Source organism: Botryllus schlosseri, chromosome 5 (assembly GCF_051294905.1).
Source record: "Botryllus schlosseri isolate E-star chromosome 5, Bs_hap1, whole genome shotgun sequence".
In the NCBI taxonomy this organism is placed as follows: domain Eukaryota; kingdom Metazoa; phylum Chordata; class Ascidiacea; order Stolidobranchia; family Styelidae; genus Botryllus; species Botryllus schlosseri.
In genome coordinates this window covers 8,624,505-8,630,227 of record NC_137240.1, presented here as the reverse complement: position 1 = coordinate 8,630,227, position 5,723 = coordinate 8,624,505, and the positions used below count along the sequence as shown (strand labels likewise).

Below are 5,723 nucleotides of genomic sequence, written 5' to 3'. Positions count from 1 at the left end.
TACTATGATCCACCGGTTGAATACATTTACAAACCACTAAAACAGTGGCTCTAACGACGATATAAGTTCGCATAGTTCTTTCTTATATTTACAACACACAACAAGAGTGGCGTTTATCGCCAGTGTAGGCCTTGTAGCATCACCGTTATTCGCAAACAACGGAATTGGAAAATACTATGATTTACCGGTTGAATACATTTACAAACCACTAAAACAGGGGCCCTAACGGCGATATAAGTTGGCATAGTTCTTTATTATATTTACAGCACACAACAACAGTGGCGTTTATCGCCAGTGTAGGCCTTGTAGCATCACCGTTATTCGCAAACAACGGAATTGGAAAATACTATGATTTACCGGTTGAATACATTTACAAACCACTAAACAGGGGCCCTAACGGCGATAGAAGTTGGCATAGTTCTTTATTATATTTACATCACGCAACAACAGAGGCACTTATCGCCAGTGCAGGCCTTGTGCGCCACGACATTGCATTTATTTGCATGCAGCTCGGTATCTTTGCTTTCGGTCTTTGACTTTTACATGCTCGCGCACTCCCGCACTTTCATTCATTCTCGCTTTTCTTGCGCCCACTTTGGGTCTATGCTGCCGACTTTGGAGCCCGGCTTACTCTTCCTCTGGGCTTTTTCGGCGATGAGAAGCCCAGATTACCTCCGACACATAGAAATATGGTAGAGCCGTGACTCGAACCAGTCACCATTGTTGGTGTTGTGACGGTGTCGCTACAGCACACTGCGCCACTCGCTTTCCCAGTTGGCATAGCTCAATGTTCCGTTTAGTTTTTTGTATACTCTGCCGTTAGCCTTGCGTACGCGTTCTGAGTATTACAAGAGATATTAACCGTAAACGCAATCGTTGGAATTTGGTTCATTAGGCTATCATGAAATCACGTTACGGGTTATTACGGTTATTCGAAAGACATTTTTGTGTAACTATAATATTCTTCATTTAACCTGCATATTGCGGTTTTGCACTGGCTTCTGTGAATAACTCATCTATTTTTCCGTAATTTTTTCAACAAAACTATAGCAATTCAGTGTGCCATTTTTGCTTTCTCGGAATTCGATGTCAATGTCGCCGACCTCATCCTAATGGCGAGTAGAGTAAAACTACAACCACTATCGGTTGGTTATATGTCGCCCATGAACATGTTCAGCATTTTCTGTCTTGTGGGATTGTTTGATGGAAGTATTTCATACTAAAAAATTCAACATTAGTTAGAAATTTGGTGGATAATAAAAGCATTTCCAATTTACTAATCTACTCAGAATGGCTTCGGGGACCAAATCGTTTGGCGGGCCGTATGTTTGACACCCTTGCATTACACTACCTCAACACTTGTACAGCCTGCGTTTGAATATGAAACAAGTCGATAACTGAATCAGCTACCATTTTTGGGGTCAGTATACCAACCATGAATCTCACTGCACGGCACTCATGTGTAGCCATCTTATGAATAGCGATTAGGTTGAAGCAAATAAAACTTCTGTTTGTCCAGTCGCAGCAATACATCATCGCAGTTGGATATATGACGTTAGTACAGTGGTTCTCAACCTTTTCAACCTCTCATAGGGACAAATAGTTCGCGGTACGTCATACCACTTCGAGTACGGATGGCGAATAGCGTTGCGGTACGTCGCACCACTGTTTCACAAATAGGACGCGGGTTCGAGTCCAGAATCCCTTTCTAAGTGTGGAATAGGTTCATCTAGGCTACTCCTCGCTGTATGATCTGCATAATCATAGTGTCTGTAGCGCAAGTGGGCCGTGCGAAACGTTGTCATCTGCGGAATCATAATAAGCAATATTGGTCTGGTGTAAAATGAGCATCGATGACGAAGATTTGGCAAGATTATGGCTATAAAAAGAAACAGAAAATGGTCATAATCCTTCGCAATATGTCATTGTTCAGCCTCCGGCTCTGATGCGGTGACTAGAAGATAAGGTGAACACTGAACATCCTCGGCCATACCTCAATATCACGGCCCAATTGACCGATTGATATTCTTTTTTAGTACTCATCGCCTCTAATGCTCCAATATATGGGCGAATTTGCGCATCACCTGGAGGCGCTGGAGATTTATCTGAGATTCTCATCTCGTGCGACGCTACGCTCAGAGCGCCGTTATTAGGGATGGTGTGAACCCTTGAAAGGTTCAGGTTCGTGTATCGTACCATTTGTATCGTAAATGCTAGCAGTAACTGCTGAGTTAGGCCCAGAAATTATCGTCGAGATTGCCGAGCTGAAATCTTCCTTAAATATTCATCAGCACTCGAAGGAACTGCGCCGCATTGCTCGGAAGTCATATCAGCCTCATTGAAATTGCAAACAGATACAGGCGCACGGCATGACAAGGCAATAATAAACTTCATTCCATAGTCTACTTTTCATTGTGACGTCATAAAATTAATTTTTCCTCAGTTAATGCGTTGTGGCTCTTTTGAAGTTAAGATTTTTGATATGTGGCTCGCGCATGAAGCAGGTTTGCCCACCCTTGCTATATTAGGGTTGCCATACGTCCGGAATTTCCCGGACATGTCTGGAATTTCAATGTTAAAATTGCGTCCGGGAGGAATTTCTAAAATATGCCTAAATGTCCGGAATTTTGAACTAAGCTCATAATATTTTCCTAAATCCACATAAACAATATTAATTTTGGGCATATTTATGCTACATGAAATTTTTCTTCGCACTACGCGTGATTTACCATCACATATGTTGGTTTTAATATGGGGCTATACCACCCTCGCAAAAACTGTGATCAAAAGTAAATAAAAATAACATTAATTTACAGAAATAAGTCTAATTGTAATCGCAATTACAAGATAACAATATATTCACAGAGTCGGCTTAGGCAGTATGGAGGCTTTATTCAAAGATAGTTGTACTAAACCTGATGGGGGTAGTTTGCCATTATTCTGGGGTTCGCGAAACGGTTGAACGTAATCAGCTTCCAAAATAGACCGTGGTAAGTCTGGGCAAATGTGCCAACCTTTAATTAGTAATCAGCTTATCAAATTTTGAGCTGGGCCACTGTACGGAACATTTTCATACCATGAAAGGTTGGAAACCACCGGATGTGCGGTGTTTATATTATATAGGTCAGTGATGCAGTGCGCACAGGCATTAGGCTGGTAAATAATCTTATCGGTGTGACATGAACATGACTTGCATTTTCGAAGTAATAATCCTCCTCCAGCTCTACCGTTAACTCTGATCATGGGGTCGGAGAAAGGATCAAATTATATAGTAATATATGGAAGAACCAATATTATTGACATAATTCCTTCAAATCATTTAACTACCAGATGCATATAGAAAGCCCCCAGAAGTTGCATCGATTACCATACGGTGGGCACAAGATCAGTGTTTATTTTGGCGGGAGGGGGCTGAAAAAATGTGGCTTCGGCCGTGGTTACAACTTACAACACACAAGCACGTACTCGTCACCACTTTAGTCGATAGTCAAAGCTTTGCTAGTGTGACGTCACATTGATCGACAATGTGCTCATACCTTATTTTAAAATCCGCTAGTGGGCGCTAAAAAGCGTCCGGAATTTGTGTTACAAAAATATGGTAACCCTACTATATAGCCTCTATTATTCTGCCAAGTGGCGCATAATTGCAATTTCGGAATTTGACGAAAGTCGTTTAACATGCATGGCCGACTTGCGTCCTTTCATTGGTCCCTTTGCCGTTCGGTTGAGTATGTCCCTAGGTGTTGGTCCTTGATGAACCTTTGCAGATATTTGATCGTTTCGATGGAACTGGTGTGTTCGAATTGATTGCAAATGTTGCTATGGCAGACAGTGGTGTCAGCTAATTTCGGTCTTTCATTGACATTACTGTGCAGTAGCCTCATCTGATGGATTATACACGTTTGATGATAGAGTGCAATCAGTAGCATTGCTATCCAATATACAGTACACACCTATACCCTCCCTGCAGTGTATGGCAGGAGACTCGGACAACTAGATAATTCTAGTTGTATAATTTCACTAAATTAGAGCGAAATACCTAGTCTAATTTATGAAATGTTCCTATGCTCTAATTCTAATTCTATTCTAATTTGTGGAATGTTTCTATACTCTATTTTTAGTTCTAAACTAATTTATTGTCCCTCTCGTCCAAGAAAATTCAGTGTCAAGCTGCCATCGCATCATTTAAACCGTACAGTCATAGTATATTTATTGTGATGAATAGTAGCCATGCTGACATATAGTAGCTTGTAGTCTGCGAAGAAAAAGGTCAGCAGAGCAAAAAAGGTGGTCATAAAACCCCTGTTATAATAAATTACAGAAATCAAGTGAATCATATCGGAAGAGTAAGTCATATTAATTTGAATAATGTTTGCTCTAATTATACACTGAAGTGCAAGCCCTCGATTGCGGTAGAAGAACAGGTACGGATGCTTGAAGTTTTGATTGTTCTGATTGACATGAACAACGGACAGCGAAGGATGATCCTTTCAAAGCAGCGTTGGATATTAGATTTTTTTAATCATGGCGCAAATATTGCACTGTCAATTTCCCATTTTGTCAGCACCACCTGTGGCGTTGTATATTAGCGACCAACTGGAAACGGGTGCGTTTACCATGGTACCTGTAAGCTGATGCACGATATCAACTTAAATCAAATATAACAATTATTTGTCGGTATCTAAATCACTGCGCAATAAATAATCACCAACTATATATATATAAATAGAAAAGTATAGCTACGCCTATTTATCTCCGTTATTGTATGGTGTTAGTTCGTCACCGGAATATAGGTTTCAAAATAATTGTCACCCTCTACTGACGGTTAATATTGCTTTCAGTGGCAAAATTTGTGCTGCAAACCATTATGAAGGTGACTTATTACATTAGCATGTCTGTTGTCTGTATAGGACTTTCGTCGACCGCTAAAGCCCTCCCGACGGTAGGTGATCTGCATTTCATATCAACATTCCGGTGATTATACTTGAAATCCGGAAACTGCTTTTACTTCTCAGAATTACGCAGAATTTGAAGACGGGGAATATCCGAACGCTGTTTCGAAAGTCGCGATGACCCAAAAGGTCAGTATAGAGCTGGATATAGTACGGTGGAGTGAGTGAGTGAGATATGATTCTTTCGAGTACTGAAATTATACGCTTCCTGCCATTAATATTACAATTATCTACGGGAGTCATAGTTCGATACTTCACTGTTGAAGTAACTTCGATCCGTCGAATCGTACTGGACGAAATATGTTCTACAAAGCTATGCGCATTTTTTTGAAACCAAGGCTTGTTGGAAATGATATATCATTGAAGTGGTTAGCCAACAGCTTTGTTACAAAGTGCAATTAAATATATTTGTGGTAAAAAATGATACTTATTCATTACTCAACTATTCTATATAAAATGATATTAGCTTCATTCACATACAAGGCATGTTGCATTTAAAACAAACGTGGTTTTGAACGAATGTTGTACAATTCTGCAACAATTGTGTAAATACGTAGTATTAGCATACGGATGATTTGCACCCGATAAAGGCTAATCGACGTAAACGATATGGAGTTGGTGGAATTCTTGAAATCGTATCGGTTTAACAGTTATTGCAAGCAGTTAGAGATCATTGGTACGGAAGGGGTGTTCCGTAAAAATTCTGAATAACAGTGTGGTTCTCGTTAAAGACATTTCGGGTTTGTTTATGACAGTGACAAGGGAGCCCTG

At 40.3% G+C, this 5,723-nt stretch overlaps 1 long non-coding RNA gene across 1 annotated transcript; it reads left to right on the top strand.

The window, feature by feature from the left end:
• The first annotated feature begins 4,061 nt into the window (after positions 1 to 4,061).
• Positions 4,062 to 5,367, top strand: LOC145439276 (uncharacterized). The gene is made up of 2 exons (XR_013915130.1): positions 4,062 to 4,942; positions 5,016 to 5,367. It is a non-coding gene; the product is annotated as an uncharacterized LOC145439276 (long non-coding RNA).
• Positions 5,368 to 5,723: the final 356 nt, after the last annotated feature.